Raw genomic sequence first — 9,178 nt, forward strand, 5'->3', positions numbered from 1 at the left:
CTGGCTAACGTGGGACCTGCGGAACCGAGCCTCAAACTGGGGTCCTTAGGCTTCACAGGCAAGCGCTTAACCGCTAAGTCATCTCTCCAGCCCTCTTTTGTTTTTTTGTGGTACGGTTTTACTGTAGCCCAGGCTGACCTGGAACTCACCATATAGTCTCAGGGTGGCCTTGAACTCATGGCAATCCTCTTACCTCTGCCTCCCAAGTGCTGGGATTAAAGGTGTACACCACCAGGCCTGGAAAAATATTTTTAATTATTAGTGAGCGGAGGGTATGAGAGCACCAGGCCTTTATGCCCTGCAAAAGAACACCAGATGCATGCTCCACTTTGTGTGGCTGGCTTTACATGGGTACTGGGGAATCGAACCCAGGCCAGCAAGAGTTGGAAGCAAGTACCTTTAACCACTGAGCCATATCCCAGCCTCTAACATGTATTTTGCTCAAAATGCCCCCATTACCTTCTCTTGTCACTCCTCCCCATGTTTCCACTTCTTTCCAACTGGTTACACCACTGAAAAAAATATTGTGGGAAAAGTTGAGGAGCATGGCTGAATCCTACTGGGCCCTGGATCTAGTTGGGGGCTGGCAAGACAGAAAGAAGCCCCCACTGGAATATGTACAGGTTGCAGAGTGGACATTAGACAGACAGACTGATAGCCATCATAAACCTCAACAGAGGAGTTGGAGTGAGGACAGGCTGACTCAAGAGGACTGCAGGAATGTGGCAAAGACAAAGCTTATGCCAAGCCAGGAGGGACAACACCGACTCACTAGGAAATGAGAGGCGCCCATGTGGCTGAAGAAGGGGAGGACAGTGGTAAGAACTGTGGAGGGTCTGGTCCCCTTGGGACAGAGGGGGAGGTGTGAGGGGACCCTTAGTCCTTGAAACAATTTGAGAAGAGGTTGCAACCCAGAAGTCAACCTTCACCTCCTGTTTCCTTTCTACAAAGGGGTAAGGGGATAGACTGTGTGCATCTTCTATTAACGGGCTTCATTCTTTACATACTTGCTTCAAGGACTCATGTAGACAGGCTGGTCTCCACTCCCTAAAGGCTGGGATGACAGGTGTGGACCACTATCCCTGGTTTATACAGTGCTGGGAATGGAACCCAGAGCTTCATGCTTGCTAAGTGAGTGTAACATGCTAAGCCCCAGCCCAAAGATATTATTATTGTTGCTGTTGTTGTCATCATTGTTTTTCGAGGTCGGGTCTCACTCTAGCCCAGGCTGACCTGGAATTCACTATGTAGTCTTAGGGTGGCCTTGAACTCCTACCTTTGCCTTCTGAGTGCTGAGATGAAAGACATGGTCTGTTTTTAAAAACATTTTTATTTATTTGATAAAGGGAGACAGGTAGACAGAATATGGGCATCCCAGGGCTGCTTGCTGCTGCAAACAAACTCTAGATGCATGTATCACATTGTATATCTGGCTTTTTGTGGGTATTGGGGAACTGAACTGGGGTTGGCTCACTTTCCAAGCAACTGCCTTTAACTACTGAGCCATCTTCCCAGCCCAATATTTTTTTTTCAAAATAGTGTCTCGTCATCTCAGAGATCTTGATTTCTGACTGAATAAAACATGATTGAAACAAACATAATCAGATGACTTAACATATGTTTAATATGTAACAAAGCAATATTTTAACTGATAAGAAAAAGAGGACTTCCAGTTAAGATGGCAGTGTAGGAACCACACCAGAGGAGCCTAGGGGAGAAAAAGCCAGAAAAAAACAACAACAAAATATACTCTTTTACTAGAAAAATGAGGTGTGTAAGAAATTATCAACTATAGCAGAGAAATAGGAGAAATCCAGAGCATCTAGAGCCCACAGAAGAAGCAGGCAGAAGCGGCTCCAGCAGTGGCCACGGCCGCCAGGCCTAGCCTGAGCCACAGGAAAAGCCAGGTGAGAGGATTCTCCACTCATACCAGCCTGCTCCCAAACTCTAGAAACGTGAAGAGAGGATGCAGGGAAGAATGGTGGAGCAACTACTTGGGCTGGAGGCATGCTCCCCAGGATAGAAGACATGTTTAGTACTGAAAACCTATGACAGGGGAGGTCATGAGCCCCCAGGAGTGTGAAGCCTGTTGATGTCTGGCTAAATGCATACATTATGCTCACCAAACTGCCCAGTAAGCACTTCTCTTAATGTTCATACTCATATATTAGTACTACTCTCACATTCAGTTAGAGAAGCTTTTCAGAGACGGTGGTCAATGGGATGTCACAAAAGGCCATAATGCTGAGAAGTGACAGAGGAGTGTTCAGCACTGAAACATCTTTGTCACACACTCCAAGGCTAAGGGTGTAAGGTTCAGGAGTGATCAAGACCACAGAGACCACTCTGAGGCAAAGATGGATGCTTTTATTCAGGAAACACAAGGACCATTGCCAAAGAGGTGACAGAAAGAATGCAACAGCCAAAGGAAGGGAAGGATCCCTTACAATGTAGTGTTCCAGACACAAAAAGACAAAAGTGGGCTGGAGAGATGGCTTAGCGGTTAAGCGCTTGCCTGTGAAGCCTAAGGACCCCGGTTCGAGGCTCGGTTCCCCAGGTCCCACGTTAGCCAGATGCACAAGGGGGCGCACGCGTCTGGAGTTCGTTTGCAGAGGCTGGAAGCCCTGGCGCGCCCATTCTCTCTCTCCCTCTATCTGTCTTTCTCTCTGTGCCTGTCGCTCTCAAATAAAAAAAAAAAGACAAAAGTACTTAATTAGATTACATACTTGTTTTTTTAAACAGCTTTCAATATCAGTTATTTAAATACATTTTCATTTATTATTTATTTATTTATTTGAGAGCAACAGACAGAGAAAGAGGCAGATAGATAAGAGAATGGGCACACCAGGGCCTCCAGCCACTGCAATCGAACTCCAGATGCATGTGCCACTTTGTGCATCTGGATTATTTGGGTCCTGGGGAATTGAGCCTCAAACCAAGGTCCTTAGGCTTCACAGGGAAGCGCTTAACTTCTAAGCCATCTCTCCAGCCCAGATTACAGACTTCTTGAGATTTAAAATGACTATATACCCATGACCTCACAGTGCCTGGTACTACCTACAAAGGACCCTCATAATAGAAGGAAAACATGATAACACCAAAATAAAAGACTAACAGAGAAGGAGGGGATATGATGGAGAGGGGATTTGTGAAGGGGAAAGTGAAGGAGGGAAGGGAATTATCATAGTTTATTGTCTATAATTATGGAAGTTGTCAATAAATGTTTAGGGCTAGAGAGATAGCCTAGTGGTTAAGGCATTTGCATGTGAAGCCTAAGGACCTATATTCGACTCCCCAGAACCTATGTAAGCTAGATGCACATGGTGGCACATGGGTCTAGAGTTTGCAGTGGCTAGAGGCCCTGACACACCCATCCTTTCTATCTCTCTAATGTACAAATAAAAATAAAATATTTTTTAAAAGTTAAAAAAAAAAAACCAAGCATGGTGGCACATGCCTTTAATCCCAGCAGTGCTAGGGATGGGATATCTTCCAGTGAGTTGTTGGCCAGGGAGGTCCCTGAGGCCCCCCAAAACACTATAGGCCTTTGCCGAGGCCCTTGGTTTCCCACCAGGAATAGATGGTAAGACGCTATTGCTGAAGACTCCTCATACTTGGGCTGCAAGGCCACTGAGAAATCCTGCTGGATCTGAGCTGATAATCTCTCCATGTAGACCAGCTGACAGAAAGCTAGAAGAAGCCATTCTGCATGCAGTTCAATGGGAGAAAGAGAAATCACCAATGAAGATACTCAAAAGTGGACACTGCAAGCCTTATATTTGGCCAGCTAGGCCAAATGAGCCAATGGGTGTAATAGTGGCACGTCTGTTATGGGGGAAACCAACTGCCCTCTAATTGGACTGGAGGCTTGCTCCATCAAAAGTGGACACTGAAAGCCTTATATTTGGCCAGTCAGGACAAATGAGTCAATGGGTGCAATAGTGGCACGTCTGTTATGGGGGAAACCAACTGCCCTCTAATTGGACTGGAGGCCCGCTTCATGGGAGGGAATACATCCCTGATACTGAAAACTTAGGATAGTCATGAGCCCTAGGGGTGTAACGTCTGCTATTGTCTGGCTAAATGTATATACTATGCTTATCAAACTGCCCAGTAAGTACTTCTGCTAATGTTCACACCCTTATATTAATTCTACTCTCACTTTTGGTAGAGAATCTTATCTTTTCAGATAGCAGTGACCTTGGGACAACTCAGAAGGTATCATGGTGATGGAATGAAATGACCACAGTGCTCAGTATTGCAATATCTCCTCTATCACACCTTCCAAGGCTCAGGGTCTAATGCGGAAGAGGTGGCAGAAAGAATGTAAGAGCCAAAGGAAGGGCAGGACTCCATACAATATGCTACCTGCAGACACAAAATGACCTGGATAGCCATGTCCTCACAGTGCCTGATCCTACCTGCATAAGACCATCATAAGAGGAGGAAAAGATCATAACATCAAAAGTAAAAGAGAGACTGATTGAGATGGGGAAGGGGTATGATGGAGAATGGAGTTTCAAAGGGGAAAGTGGGGGGAGGGAGGGTATTACCATGGGGTATTTTGTATAATCATGGATGTTGTTAATAAAAAATTTTAAAAAGTTTTAAAAAAAGCTGGGTGTGGTGGCACATGCCTTTAATCCCAGCACTTAGGAGGCAGAGGTAGGAGAATCTCTATGAGTTCAAGGCCACCCTGAGACTACACAGTGAATTCCAGGTCAGCCTGAGCTAGAGTGTGACCATACCTCGAAAAAAACAAAACAAAACAAAAAGTTAAAAAAAAAGGAGGGTGGCTGTATTTATTTATTTATTTTGTTTTGTTTTTCCCCCTTGTCTTTTTCCTTCTTTGTTTGTTTTCAAGGTAGGGTTTCACTCTAGCTCAGGCTGACCTGGAATTCACTATGTAGTCTTAGGGTGGACTAGAACTTGTGGCAATCGTCCTGCCTCTGCCTTGCAAGCGCTTGGATTAAAAGCATGTACCACTGGCTCATTTACCTTCTTTGATACTGGCCTAAATCCTAAGCATGCTTACTGACACTTTGGACATTCCTACACTTTCACTGAACTGGAAACAAAATGCTGTATATGTATTCCAGAGAATTCAACCATCTCATCTGTTTTACAAGATAGCAAAAGCAGATTCAACTCATGTTAGACACCATATTTTTTGGTAAACAGTTTTGAAACTGGATGTCTGAATTTTCATGGCAGAAATGGGCTGTATCTATTGTAGTCTTAGTCGTGATTGTATTAATCTTTGAACCCTGTACTTAAGTGTAGGCTTACTTGTACTTCCTCTTAGTTATAGTTGAGCCACCTTCAGATAGGCCTGGAACAATCTTTTTTGTTTCTTTTCCTTTTTTTTTTTTTTTTTTTTTGGTTTTTCAAGGTAGAGTCTCACTGTAGTTCAGGCTGATCTGGAATTCACTGTGTAGTTTCAGGTTGGCCTCAAACTCACAGCAATCCTCCTACCTGTGCCTCCCAAGTGCTGGGTTTAAAGGTGTGCATCACCACGCCTAGCCCTGGAACAATCTAATTCCATATATGTAGACCCCCTTTATTGTCCTTCACTGCCTCAAAGTAAGACAAGAGTGGAGACCCTAAATCCCTCTACACTATTTCAGCTGGAAATAGCCAGAGTGACTTAAAGTCCATCTCCTGACTGACTTTAGGGTTTCAGTTCTTAAGGAGAAATGTTAGGGAGCTGTCTAGCCAGAGCTTGGAGGCCAGTGGTGATGGACACACTCCTGGTTTCCCTGGTAACACCAATTTTAAGACATGAAAGCATCACCAATGTCCCTTATTTTCTTTTCTTCTCTCTTTTCTTTCTTTCTTTTGTTTTTCTGTTGTTTTGGTTTTTCAAGGTAGGGTCTCACTCTGGCCCAGGCTGACCTGGAATTCACTATGGAGTCTCAGGGTGGCCTTGAACTCACAGCGACCTCCTACCTCTGCCTCCCAGTGCTGGGATTAAAGGCATGCGCCACCACACCTGGCTTCTTTCCTTCCTTCCTTCCCTCCCTCCCTCCCTCCCTCCCTCCCTCCCTCCTTCCCTCCTTCGGATCCTTCCTTCCTTTCTGTTTTTATTTATTTTTGTTTTGTTGTTTTTTTCAAGGTAGGGTCTCCCTCTAGCCCAGGCTGACCTGCAGTTCACTATGTGGTCTCAGGGTGGCCTCAGACTCACGGCAATCCTCCTACCTCTGCCTCCTGATTGCTGGAATTAAAGACGTGCACCACCTCTACTGGCTCCACTGTCCCTTCTTAAGATTAAATTAAAATAAAAAAAAAGAAAAGAAAAGAGAATAAGTGGTACAGTTGACCGTGAGTGGAGACATGCCATTTTAAAAGACCCAAAAAAGAAGGCCACAAGGACATATTATACTCCCTTAAATTAATCCACTGTCAATCACTTGGGTCAGGCGATCACTCTTCAGGAAAGCTGAAACACCTGAAGGCATTTTTTAAGAGAGTGAAGGAATTATTCTTTTAATGAGAGAATGCACTTACAACCCGAGACCCCCTTCAATGCATTTGCTTGCAGAGCACTGCTACCATACCTTTTCCTTTTCTCCGTTTCTTCTTTGGCTACTGGCCAAAGTCCTAAGCATTCTTTTTTTTTTTTTAAATTTATTTATTTGAGAGCGACAGACACAGAGAGAAAGACAGATAGAGGGAGAGAGAGAATGGGCGCGCCAGGGCTTCCAGCCTCTGCAAACGAACTCCAGACGCGTGCGCCCCCTTGTGCATCTGGCTAACGTGGGACCTGGGGAACCGAGCCTCGAACCAGGGTCCTTAGGCTTCACAGGCAAGCACTTAACCGCTAAGCCATCTCTCCAGCCCAAAGTCCTAAGCATTCTTGTCCTGCCACTCTGGACTCTCACTCTTTTTCTGAAGACTCCATCCCATGTAGCTATTTGCCAGCCTCCACTGGGAAACCTCCCTGCTTTCTGGATTGGAACTCAAAAGGCATGACTTTTCTTCTTATCCACCAACTTCCTCCTGGCAGCTGCCAAAGACTGGCACATGACTTTAATCCAAGCACTGGAGAGGCCTAGGTAGGAGGATCTCTGTAAGTTTGAGGACAGCCTGAAACTACATAATAAATTCCAGGTCATCTTGAGCTAGAATGAGACCCTACCTTGAAGAACAAAAACAAAACAAAACAAAAAAAACCTAAGGTAGAAGCCGGTTTGGTGGCTCATGCCTATAACCACATTACTCAGGAGGCTGAGGCAAGCCTAATATATATTTACAGTTTAGAGTAAGACCCTGTCTCAAAATACAAAATAAGCCAGATGCACAAAGTGGTGCATGTGTCTGGAGTTTGCAGCGGCTGGAGACCCTGGTGTGCTTATTCTCTCTCTCTCAAATAAAATAAATAAATAAATACATACATACATACATACATACAAATAAAATATGTAAGAAAATGTATTGAAAATTGTTACCGAGGCATTCACTCTGCCTCAGTTTATCCAGCTATAAAATGGAATCCACAAAGTTTAGCCATGCATCTATCTTCTTCTTTTTTTTTTTTTTTTTTTTTTTTGGTTTTTCGAGGTAGGGTCTCACTCTGGTTCAGGCTGACCTGGAATTCACTATGGAGTCTCAGGGTGGCCTGGAACACTCGGCGATCCTCCTACCTCTGCCTCCCGAGTGCTTGGATTAAAAGCGTGCGCCACCACGCCGGGCTCCTTGTTTTCTTTCTTTCAGAGAGATAGATAGAAGCAGAGAGGTGGGGAAGAAGGGAGAGAGAATGGGCATGCCATCTCTCCAGCCTCATTTATTTATTTTTGTCTATTATTATTATTATTTTTTTTGAGGGAAGGATTCAGAGCTCGCTCTGTAACACAGGCTGGCATCGAAAGCACGACAATCCTTTTGCCTCACTTTCCTTTCTTCTGACATTACAGGCATGTGCCACCATTGTGTGTGTATATTAGGGGCGTTGTACATGTGTCACCCATGATCCTCTTTGCCCCCTTGTGCAATCTGGCTTACTTGGATCCTGGAGAATCCAACCGGGATCCTTTCGCTTTGCAGGCAAACTCCTTAACCGCTAAGCCATCTCTCCAGCCCCTCTTTGTTCCATCCAGTGCACCTGGGTGCTGGGGAATCGAACCCAGGCCCATACCTTGGAAAGTAAGAGCCTTTAACCACTGAGCCATCTCCCCAACCTTTTTATGTTTTTTTACTTTTCTTCTTTTTTAATTTTTAAAACTTTTATCATTTTATTTATTTGTTAGATACAGAGGGAGAGAGAATGGGCATGCCAAGGCCTCTAGCCACTGCAAATGAACTCCAGACGCTTGTGGCACGATGTGCAGCTGGCTAATGTGGGGCCTGGAGAATTGAACCTGGGTTCTTCGGCTTCACAGGCAAGTGCCTTAACCGTTAAGCCATCTCTCCAGTCCCTTTTTTGACTTTTTTCGAGGCAGGGTCTCGCTCTAGCTCAGGCTGACCTGGAATTTTACTCTCAGGGTGGCCTCGAACTCACAGCGAGCCTCCTACCTTTGCCTCCCGAATGCTGGCCCCGGCTCCCCAACCCTTTAGACCGCACCACCTCTCACAACAAGTACTCCGCGAAGCTTTTGTAAGTATAGACCCAGCTCGGGAAACATTTTGTGACAATTTGTCCCCCATGGCTTGCCCTCTCACCGAGTCTCCGCTTTGCGGACTTCCATTGGCTGGCTCCTGTTTTGAGTTGAACCTTTCCTCTTATATTGGCCAATAATAGACGGCCAATTAAACTGTCAATAACCAGTCCCCTCCGTAGGTTGGGTGGTCGCTCCCCAGCTATCCAGTCGTAGGGCCCGGCTGGAGTCAAAGTCCCGCCCCTCCACGAAGCCCCGCCCCGTCGCCGCCACAGTCGCTCTCCTCACACCTTTCCCCTTTCACCCCCGCGACCTGCGCACCTCGCCAGGGTCACGCCCCCTCGCTTCAGCCCGTTATCCAATCCCGTTAACTCGCTCCGGTCCAACCCCTCTCCTCATTGGTCTCCGCGGGGGCTCTTTGGCCTGCACGTGATCGAGAGAGACGGGGTCGCCCTCGAATGACGGGGCCGCGGGCGGGACTTCCGCTGTCGCTCAACCCAATAAGTAGGCGCCGGCCGGCTGCCTGAGCGGACGCCTCCGCCCCTCCGGCGTCCGGCTCCCGCCCGCTGTCCCGCTCTCCCGCC

This window comes from Jaculus jaculus, chromosome 15 (genome assembly GCF_020740685.1).
Source record: "Jaculus jaculus isolate mJacJac1 chromosome 15, mJacJac1.mat.Y.cur, whole genome shotgun sequence".
NCBI classification, from domain to species: domain Eukaryota; kingdom Metazoa; phylum Chordata; class Mammalia; order Rodentia; family Dipodidae; genus Jaculus; species Jaculus jaculus.